At 42.6% G+C, this 11,887-nt stretch overlaps 1 protein-coding gene across 2 annotated transcripts in view; it reads left to right on the top strand.

Moving 5' to 3' along the window:
- The window catches only part of sv2bb (synaptic vesicle glycoprotein 2Bb), a 32,763-nt gene that overhangs the window by 1,544 nt on the left and 19,332 nt on the right, over window positions 1-11,887 (top strand). The window contains exon 1 of one of the 2 annotated variants that reach the window (XM_030366289.1): window positions 4,617-4,852. The exons of the other annotated variant lie outside the window; for it this stretch is intronic. The gene's annotated coding sequence lies outside the window, so the exon portion shown is untranslated. Of the gene's footprint in view, window positions 1-4,616; window positions 4,853-11,887 lie in introns of those variants that run through there. 2 annotated transcript variants of the gene reach the window in all.

The following is an 11,887-nucleotide window of genomic DNA, read 5'->3' as shown; positions in this document are numbered from 1 at the left end:
AGGATTTATAGCAACACAGAAATTTTCACCAACACTCTTTGAGGTTTTCAACTGAAGAAAATGTATTGGGAAGTAATAAAATAAGTCTTTAGCAGATCCTCTAAGCGGAAATGGAGAGAAATGAGCCTGACATCACCAGTCCAATCCACAATTACGCATTAGTCTGGAACCCATCAGTTATTATTCGATTTCCAATCAGCATTTTTTCATCAGAGCAACGAAGTGTGTGTTGTAGCAGTGCAGCCAGCTGGTGATGAAACCTTTAAGAAGTAAAGCCAAGTCATTCTTCCCTTTCTTATCAACTAATGCTTTAAGTGCGGTTTGATTGTACTTCTTTTCGAGAACATATACTGTCCAGTTCGTTGAATAATATTGTAATAATGGATTCAACAGACCGCTCCACACACGCAGCAGCCATTTCTCAATGACCCTCTTCTGTAAAGTCATCGTATCAAACCCAACCCATATTAGATTAACGGATCTGATTGGTTAGAGCCAAGCCATGTCAGCTGGAAATCTGTTTGACCAGGAAGGGGCAGAGATGCATATGCCAGAGCAAATGGGTAGTCACATTTGATTAAACATTATTATTATTTTTTTTTTTTTAAGTCATTGTGCAGGTGTGACACCGCTAATAGCGTTCCTGTCTTGTCATTAAAAACAAGAGACATGGAACATGTTGGCACCAAGGTACCTTTGCATCACAATTTTTTTTTCAACATGCTCTTCAGCATATTAACCACTACCCAACTTCATTTATAATCTTCCTCATGTATTATATTATACCTCAAACTTAGTTATGTCTTCAGAAAACAAAGACTAACAGCATCTCATGTGCTGCAAGTCAACCAACTGGTACACTTGCAACCGTCAGCAAGATGTCGGGTTTACACCACCCCAATCATAAATTATCCCCTAAACAAGCCAGCGAACATGACCGGCTGACGCATAGGGAGAGAGGGAGGGAGAGAGGGAGGGAGTGAGATGGTAGCAAAGAGAGAGAGAAATAGTGGGCATAAGAATAAGTGAGAGAAAGAACATGAAAGAGAGAGGGAAGGAAAGATGTAGGAATTGTAGCTGAAACACAAATGGGGAGAAAAAGTGCATAAGGGAGGCAGACTTAAGAGGAAGTGATGGATTGAGAGTATTAAAGCGGGGAGAGGGAGAAAGAGAAATTACAATGAGAACGAAAAGGGAGAACGCTTCTTTAATTCAGTACACTGGTTGAATGTAAAATACCCACAGGAATGGCAATAGCAATGCAATGGAGAGAGAGAAGCAGGGTGGAGATCAAGGGCTGGCAGGGTGTGTAAGAGAGATAAATGGGAATGTACGGGGAAAATAATGGATGGTGTGCCCATCCATTATTGAATTTCAAGTAACGTTTCACAAATCGAAGACATACTAACACATACAAACACACACAGAAAGACAGACACACATACACATGTATGTACACATATGACTTACAGGGTACCACCCAAGCAGCACTGCAGGGTGTATGTGTATGAAATTATTCATAGAGGTCAGAGGAATAAGAAGGACTATTATAGACAAAATTACGAGAAATATGTCTCTCTGTGTGTGTATCGAGGCTCTCTGTCTCATGATGCCTTATAATCCATCTTGAATGATTGTTTTGAGCACCTGCTATCTAGCATGCAGAATAGTTGATTGGAGCATCATCGAATTGGGATCTGGAATCTCTTTTTCTACTTTTCTCTTTTATTTGACTTCCATCTCTGTCTGGCTTTTTTTTTTATCTGTTTTGTCTCTGTCCCACACTATCACTTACTCTGTCACTCGTCATCGCTCATGCACACATCAGTCAGGCCTTGCATTATATTCTGCATTGCACACCAAACAGACCTTGCGCGACCAGTCAAGGGGTATTGGTTTACTGCAGATCATGTTCTGTCTCAATACTGCGAAACTTTTTCACTTGATGCATCACAGAGAAAAAGTATGTTTCAGTGTTGAAATCCAGTTATAAATAAGATAATTATAAAATAGTTATTGGTAATGTTATCCTACAGCTTTTTTTCAGGGAACTTCTTCTTACTGGCCGGAAAGTGTATTGGCAGCAGATTTGAGTACATTTTCATAAATAAAAATGTACTTTGATTAATTAGTACGTGCTTCCTTTTAGACTGAGAAATAGGCAGGCAGTGCACCTTTTGGGGCAATCCAATTTGCTGTGTTGTTGGGGCCCAGACAAATCAATCTTGGAGAAAGTAATCTCTTTGGACCCATTTCAAATGTAAATCTCCATCCAGCCACTTCTCCACCGTCAACCAGGTTCAAAGCCATCACACATGAAAACCCTACAGTTTATATAACAATGAGGAGGAATTTATTAAAGGTAGCTGCCTGACTGAAAATTAAGCAATGTATGGCATGTAATGGATTGATGGAGCAGCTGAAAGAAAGACTAAATTAACAAATACATAAATATATGATTGGGTTGAAAAATTCTATAATGACCTTGAGCTTTTAGTCCCCCTGCTTGCCCAATAGACCACCAAAGGATGTTGGTTTAAAATCAGCTTCTTAAAAAACACTCTAAGAAACCACCCCTTTTCAGTTGCTACTACCACTCAGGAGGGAAATAAAAAAAGAAGTCCAGGAGTGACTAACAATCCAAACAAGCATTTGCATGCGCTGACCTACTGTCAGTACTGGTAGTGGTTTCCCTGAATAGCTTGACTGGAATACTAGCTAAGTGGTAAACATTGATGATGATGTATTGCATTGAACTCTCTTACATTGAACAGGCTGGATGACGGCCATGACGGATGTCAATGCTGCAGTGACGGTTAAAGTGATATCCTGCCAGAATGTAGGCCTGGTTACATTATTTATAACCTCGGTCTATAATGTATGCCGCCAGGATTAAGGATCAACTCCGCCGGTTGTTTGTGTTGGGGTAGGGGTGGGTGAGGTGGGGGGGCTGGCGTATGGGATGAGATGTGGAGGGGGTTGGGTCAGCGTGTGATGGCAATCTGTTACTATCTACTACTACTAGTAATCTCCCATCAATAGACCACCGTTCATTCTTGAGGGGAGTAGGCCTACAGGGGATTACTCAGCCCAGAGCATTTTTCTACCGGTTCATGTCCGGTATGGGTTGGTTGATGCAAAAACTATGATGGCATTATCATCTGGTTTATTAAACAAATTGCGCTACATGAGCTAATAATCATGTCTTTTTTTACGAGCACGGGTGTGGTACCATTTCCAAATAGACACTGGCTCACAGACACACAGACACACAGACACACAGAGACACACACACACACACACACACACTCACACACACACACACACACAAACACACACACACACACACACACACACACGTGCAGACTCTACTGCAGTCTGCGGGATGCATCAAAGTATCTGCATGGCATCTTATTATTAATACATGTTCCATTCATAAGTCATGCTCAGAAAACTCCCTGCGCAAGTCAGGGGGGCTTCTTTAGAACCACAGCCCGTATAAAAAAGACGAACAAGTCTCGAACACCACAAATTCAAACAATATTACCAATTGATTGAAAGATATCACTTAACTGGCGAGATTTACATCCCCAGCCCCTCAGAAAATAATAGTAAATTTCCATATTATCGTAGATAGGCTGTGGGGTATTAAAAATGGATGACCTTCTAATGCCAACAGCCATAAAGAAAAGCCTACTAATGGTAAATGAATTACCCTTGCCCGTTGAATATCCTCACGCGCCCTGAGGTGCACCCCCGGCCTCCAACAGTGAAGTCAACCTTGTGATCGATACAGCTATGCACTGCTGCCTCAGGTAGCTTAGCCGCTGCTAACCATATCGGTATGGTGCAGTGGATCTGTGGTTGTATTATGGCATAAGTACACTTGGCCTCCACAGTAGCTTCCTGTGAAATATGGGAGTGAGTTAAATCATCCTTTTGCCTTTTCTTTGGTTTTCATTGTTACCATGCTAACAGTGACTTGGGGCTGTACACATCATCATCATCATCATCATCATCATCATCATCATCATCATCATCATCATCATCAAGGAGGGACAGAGGTGATGCATTAAACATGATGAGTTGACCATGTCAAATGACACAGAGGAAAAACATGGAAGACGAGCGGAGGTGAGAGAGGTGAGAGTGGGCAGAAGTCAAAGGCGGCGGCCAGACGGATGAGTCCCTCATTGTTCAACAAACCAGCCCAGCGAGGCATTACTGCTCACGCACACTAAGTCAACACATAAACCACTGGAAAGCCCCACCAGCCTCTTTCTATCCCTCCTTCTCTCCATCCCTCCAGCCTGCTCCCCCGGCCCCTCCCGCCAGCCACCCATCTGCTCCCCTCACGCCTCTCCCCCGCCCTCCCACCCACTCTACGCACACACTGGTGCTTTCTATCGCTCAAACTCTATTTTCAGTTTCATATCACTCATTCTCTCTCTCACTCGCGCTCTCTCTCTCTCTCTCTCTCTCTCTCTCCCCCCCCTCGGTATAAGCATACATATTCAGGGATGAGTTCCCCCTCCCCCCCTCCTCTCTCGATCGTGACGATGGGCCGGTCCTTTGCATGCAGTATTCTCCATAAGAGGGTGGACCGTACCATTCGCTGATGCGATCAGGAGGCAGGACTCCTGTGTGGGTCGGGCTGCAGAGAGGGTGGAGAGACAGAGGCGAGAGGGAGAGAGAGAGAGACAGAGCAAAGTAGTGGCCGATACTACCCGGTCTCACCCTAATCCGTTCTCGCTCCTTCCATCCCACTCTGTCTTTGTGTTTGCGGGCTGCTTTACGCATTCACAGTATGACGCTGCAGACTGGATGTTAACTTTACTTTGGACCCACTCAGGTGAGGAAAATTATCAAAATCCAACTTGTGCCCTACTTTGATTCTTTTTTTTTGTATTTTTTTTTTTATTGGTGATGTTTGGCTTTGGGATATTACGGATTACAAATGTCCATCAGATATTTGATTGGATTGAGTGTTGTGTTAGAATTTCATGATGCTTCTTTTGAATCTCATGTCGGATTTGGGAGTTCATCGGTCATATTTCACAAAATTAACTTATAGGCTTTCTGGGTACACTGAACTGTTTTACCGCATGAAGTGAATGGCACTTAAAGATTAACAGCATGCATAACCTTGTGTTAAAGGAAAATAACTGATAGATTTGGTCATGATGCACATTTTAAGCAGAGTAATTTGTCTTTCTACTAATGATTTGCTGGGGTTGTTTTTGTGGGCCACTATGGGTCGTTTTTGATCAAGTGGTCTCCTTATGTTCCACCAAATAAGGAGCCGTATGGAGTCTGATCCATTCATGTAGAAGGGGATCATCTGGACCCAGAAACACATGAAATAGGCTTCCATTTTGTTCCTGAATTTAGATCAGTTTAGTCGGTAGACTTACTTTGTCCATTGCAACAAATGTGATGTAGTATGATGACAGTTTAATAAAGACATGATTCACTTATTTTTCATAGGTAACAGTTGAAAAGGAATCAACACGATTCAATGTGAATATTATATCAGATACTGATTAATTATCTACAACAAACCCAAAATAAATTGTATAGCGTACCAAAACACCCACACAAACACACACACACACACACACACACACACACACACACACACACACACACACACACACACACACACACACACACACACACACACACACACACACAGACAGTGAGCTAAAGTCATCTTTTGTTTTGTTGATGTTGACCCAGCTGCAGTGTAATATACATTTACCTTTGAGTGATAAACATGCGGTAAGGTGCAGGTTGCCAGCCTTTTGATTGGGGAATGAGGCTTTCATGAGCACTGACAAGTGAGGCCCATTCTCTACTGGAAATTGTATTTCAGTACTAAGAGGTTTTTAAGTAGGTTGTGGTTGGTTCTATTTTTAAATGAGTATGGACGACTGGATATGATGATGCTGTTGAACAAAAATACCAGCCTCACCTGCTCCCCGTCTTGTATGCACATGAACCTGGTGAATCTCTCCCTCTCTTTCTCTCTCTCTCTCTCTCTCTCTCTCTCTCTCTCTTTCTTTCTCTCTCCCCCTCTCCTCATGTACCTTTTTGTAAGTCCAAGCAAAGTTGTGACGTCACTTTAACTTAAATGAACATCTTTTATTCCAAATACAAAACGGGAAAAAAGCCCTTAAAAACATTATCAGAGAGCAACTGTTTTTCTGAATCTTAGATTCCGAAAGTTGTTTCAAATTTGGTCATTCAGCTGATTTCCCTTTATTGTGTCTAACATTAGCAGGTTCAATTAGCAAACACGGTTTAACTAATGTCACTGCTTCCTCAGCATAATGTAACGCTAGTATGTCCTACTTATTCCTGCACTCCACTGGCGTTTCTTCACAACGTTGTCTCTGGTGGTTGTCAAGCTCTGTGATAATGCTGGGCGCAGTCAAGAGTCTGATCTGGCAAGATTCTCTGTAGTGGTTATTAATAGGGTGCTTGGCGCAGGGATATCGGCACGATGTTGGAAATATCAGAGAAGACGCTGGCAGCTTCCTTTAAAGAAACCACATTGCCACTTAAGAGATGACATCCTCCTCCATTTGGTTGCTGAAGTAAAACTAAATTGTAAACCAATAACACAGGGTTCTGTTATGTTATTTATCTTTTGGATTCACCTAATGGACTCAATAACAGTTACCAGATACCTGCTTTTTGTTGTTTGTCAGATAGCGATATCTTAATCACATTTATTCAATTTTAATTTATTTATCATAAATCAGTATTAATCATAATTTTATAATATATTTGCAGTCAGAGTTGCAGTCTCCGGAAACTAGGCACCGTATCAGACGCTAACTAATAAGGTTGAAGGGATTCCTTATCATGGCATTTATGAGGAATGGATGAGGCCGAACCCTTACTGCAATATGTAGCGAGGAGGTAGCGATAGTTCTCATGCACAAAATAAGGTATTTCCATCTGGAAAGGCACAAATAGAAAAGAAGGGAAGACGAGAAAAAGGGCAAGGAGAAGAAAAGGCACACAAATAGGAGCTGGTGACAGAGGAAAAGAGGGCAGGGCACGGTGGAGGCTGTTCCAGGAGGCAAGTCTAAGGGGGGAGCACTGTAGAACATACTATGAATCTTTAATAAGCTGCTCTTTAGAAATCTCTCTTTTCTCTCTCTCTCTCCGCACACACACACGCACGCACGCACGCACGCACGCACGCAGGCAGGCAGGCACACACACACACACACACACACACACACACACACACACACACACACACACACACACACACACACACACACACACACACACACACACACGTTTTTTTATATCTCTCTCAAAACCCTTGGTGTATATCTCTCTCCCCCCTTCAATTTCAGTTCATTATTTGTGTACATTTTCCAATTTCAATTTATTAACGATTGAGAACAGCAGCTATCAATTAAAGCAACAGCCCATTTCGTATTTTGCTCCCCATGGCTAGTATGGTAAGCTTTGACAGTAAAAGGCAGGAAGTATAATGTGACCGGAATTGCAGTAGCTCAGCAACAGATTGATGCGGGGCACTTATATGTGCAGCACACTTCTCACCGACTCTAACACAAGGGCCTCAGAATAATTTGTCAAAAAGAGAAAGAATCAAATCAGGATTATCAAGTAAAGTACTTTCATCACGGTCCAATTTACAAATGTTACCACTTTAGGAGTCAGCAGTACCCTCAAAAATACTACACAAATGATTCCCTGTCAGTACAGAACATACAACCATTTTACCATTGTGCTTTTTTGTATGTTGTTTAATTACCTAAATCCTTGCCATCTAATAAGCCTACTCCAGCGAAGGAGAAGTAAGCAGGGGCACCATGTATGGTTATTTAGTGGCGGCTGTTAGAAGTCTTCTCGATCCACAATGTGTTTCACAGTATTTGAAGTGGTATTTCTAGATGCTATTATGCAATGGGCAGTGTTCATTTGTATGCAGGCTGAATAAGTGTGTATGCACACGTCTGTGCATAATAAGATGCAAGCCAGCCTCTGATGAAGACAAAGGCCATCGATAAACTGCTTTGAGCGACTTCTTTAATATTAACCAACGTGATTTATAAGTGCAGAGAGCACCAGTCATTTTAACTACAGCTCCCATGATGCAATATATCTCTGGCCCAGGCATAAGATTGATGCAAACCTGGCAATACACTAGTGCCTGCGGTTCTTGCTGATCAAGCAGTTTATAGCAGAGTCATTGTAATTGAATGGCACTACAGACGTCTAGGAGAAACACACCTCTATATGCCTGATGAATACACTATGGGAGTGCACAACTTTAAGTAATACATTTGACAGAAACTGATTAAAAATGCACTGAGAAATTTCTACTCATTTTCTCTGAAGCTGAGGTTTATAGGGTAGCACTTTATGGTAATGTTCAGTCGTAAGTCATTTATAAGCCTTTATTAAGGATGAAAACATTAATATACATTAGTAGATGATTAATTGGTGCTATTTAAAAGGCCTCCTATTTTAGACTACCAGTGTATCCAGTTGACTGTAGCAACTGGTAGGCTGATCTATCCATCATGCATCTGGGTGGACACTTGGGATGAGGCTTGTAACAGCTGATCAACATCACACCTGGTGATAAAATAAGTCCCTTTATCAAAACATGATAATCATCTTCCAAGGTATAGCAATGTTTTGTTGATGATTGGTTCATCATTCACTAAAGTCTAAAGTGACAATAGTCTTATAAAAGTGTTACCTGTTTAACTAAACGAGATCAACAGCGAGACTTTCTGTAGCTTACAGAAATACAGCTGTGCAGACATCAGAGTAGCCAGTATCCAGTCACTAAGGTTCAACCACCGTTTGAACTTCTTTGCTTTTAGAACCGATGAGAAATTATAATTTTCCTGAAATGGATGTGGCAATAATGGCTGGCTGTTGGCTCAAATTAATCATGATATAACATGATCTACCTGCAACATTTATAACAAGGCGATGTGTGCATGTGTGTGCTAGGAATTACAAAAACCAGTCAACCATAAGAGTTCAATCTGTCTTGGAGAAGCATCTTCTGGTACACTAACACTGGGACACACACACACACACACACACACACACACACACACACACACACACACACACACACACACACACACACACACACACACACACACACACACACACACACACACACACACACACACACACACATTAGACTAATTAGAGAAGAACATAGGGTTGATGGAGACAGGGTAGCGGACGGGAGCAGAGGAGGAAACAAGGTGCGGCGTGGAAAGGAAATGAGATGAGACGGGGAGAAGAGATGGGAAGGGAAAAGAGATACGAAAGTTGAGTAGATTTGGTGAAAAATAACTGAATGAAAGGGACAACAGATATAAGCCTGATAAACACAAGCTTGGGTGCTGAGGTCTTCCAGAGTTGAGAACAGCAGGGGCGATATGTGTGGCTTCTATCTGTCAGCTCCCTAAAGTAAATAACAACATACGCTGCTGTCAAGCCCTCCCTGTGTAAACAGAGCTCATGTCATTAGGCTGGTGTCCCATTACAGTTCAATAGCATGTGACCACCATCAGCATCTGTCTCATCAATAGCATCTGTCCAATAGCATGTGGCCCCAACGATAGCATCTGTCTTATAGCATGTGGTTCCAACGATGGCGTCTGTCCAATAGCATGTTGTGTGTTGTTAGAAGTTATCTGTATGCGTACCCTGCTGCAGCACAGCAGGGTACGCTGTCCATAGTTCAGCTCGTTAGACGGTACAGAAACAGTCAATCACAGTTGGCTGTTGGCAACAGTTTAACTCAACTTTGCTAAATGTGGAGACTTTCAGCAAGCTCTGCTATTAGATGATGAGGGCAATTACAGTGAGTGTGAGTGGGAGGTCCGGTGTAGGCGGATCGAGCTGCGTTGGTCATGCGACAAAGCCTCGGCGAATCGAGTGGCTCACATAGCCCGGCTGGAACCAGGAGCCTTTTAATTTCCTGTCTGTTCCTGCTATCAATGCGAGGCCGTCAATCAGATTTCAATCAAACTCTGTCCATCCAGACGTCAGCATGCGGTGACGCCACTGCATAGTGCTGCAGTATCACGTAATCTTTAATATATTTTACTTTTCTGCCATTATCACCTTCTGTCGACTAAACGTGCGTGAGATTTCTGAAACCCCCTTGTGAGAGCATAAACTGTAGATGAAATGTCTGATCTTCTCAGGCCCCCGGCGGATCCCAAAAGGCTCACATCGCTAGAATCAGAATACTGATCTTTCTGTCATCTCCCATTTCTTTCTGTATTCAGCCTTTCATCTTTATACGTTCTATTTATATTTTTGGATAACATTGTTGTGCTGTTTATCCCGCACTAGTAGAGGATATTAAAACGTCGGCTTTACTGGAGACCCATTGTACATAATGAACATTACATTTTCCTTGTAAATGGTGGAGACATCAGTGGAAAATCAACATAACCCAAACTAATACAAAGAGCCAAACGAGATGTAAACACATGCCAGACCAATGACTTGTGTCGTTACCCTATCACCAGGGACATGGGGTTAGATCAACGAGAGCAACTCACTAGCCACGCCCATTGTTTCTGCCCAGGATTAGGAACTTAACAACCAACAGGTGTTTCACAATTCCTCGCCAGCCCTTCTCTATAATGTCTGTAGGCATCCCTCAGCGTAGTTGCTAGTTTCTAGTGTATTTCTTACAGTCTATATTTCTTTGGTCCGTTACCTGCGTTCGTTTCGACCCCTACCCGCTATGACCTGATTCTGCCGCTCTTTATTAAATTCTTGAAATGTAGCCTTCCCCCTGTGTCTGTGTTTGAGTGTTATATTGTAGGATGGTGTAGACTCTACACCATCCTACAACATAACACTGAAGATAATATAACACTTCTTGGTGCCTCTACACTGTAGAGGCACCAAGAAGAAGAAAAAAATGAACCATGAAGGCTGTCTTTGACCTTGAGAAATGAGTAGGAGCTAATAGCCATAAAAAAAGGACCAAACAAAGATGTAAAAAATTCCACGGGAGTGCCGTGGCCACGGCCGCGGTGCTGCCGGTGCCCAAGGTCACGGTGTCCGGGCTGCGGGGTGCCGCGGCCGGGGTACGACGGGGGGCGTGGCAGCTGGGGGTCGCGGTCACAGTGAATGAATGTTCAAGCCAACCATTTGTTAAAGGTTGAGAACCACTGACATAGATAGTGTTTGAGATGTGATTACTGATGCACTCGTGCAGAAGTCCATTAAAACACACAGGCATTAATTATAGGTATCCACAACATGCTAAAAGAACTACAATACGCGTACCTTGATGCGTCATGAGGTGGCGGTACGCAGTAAGAAGTAACTGTACGCAGATGGGTAAAAATCAGTCCCGGTACTGCGTACTGGCGAGTACCGGCCCAATTCAAGCACTGCTCATACCCACAAACTGGCCGAATGCTCCACCTTCACTAGTCTCATGGAGCCAATCAGATCAGTGTTTTTAAAATAAGTCAAACAGGTTGCACAGGTCTGGTACCCTAACCCTAACCCTGCTACACACTATATTACACTATCATTTCCACAGAAACACTAACCCTACAAACAATATTCCTGCTAACCTTCTGCTGTTGCAAGTATGTGTTATAAATAGACCATCTGTATTTGAATTAGAAAGGGCTCATACAATCTCCACACAATTCCAAATCCAGTCCCAAAATGTACCACATTACAAAAAACAGTTGAAGCCTATACAGCCATGCAGTCTCTTTCTGCAAAGTTAAAGGCTGGATCTCCGGTCACTATAAATTTGGCAGCCATACCTCTTTAGTCCCTGGCTGTTGACTCAGCCTCCTCAGAGGATCCATCCATCCATTCA

The sequence above is a fragment of the Gadus morhua genome, chromosome 9, assembly GCF_902167405.1.
Source record: "Gadus morhua chromosome 9, gadMor3.0, whole genome shotgun sequence".
NCBI lineage: Eukaryota > Metazoa > Chordata > Actinopteri > Gadiformes > Gadidae > Gadus > Gadus morhua.
The sequence above is the reverse complement of the archived record's forward strand: the minus strand, read 5'-3'. Positions and strand labels throughout refer to the sequence as shown.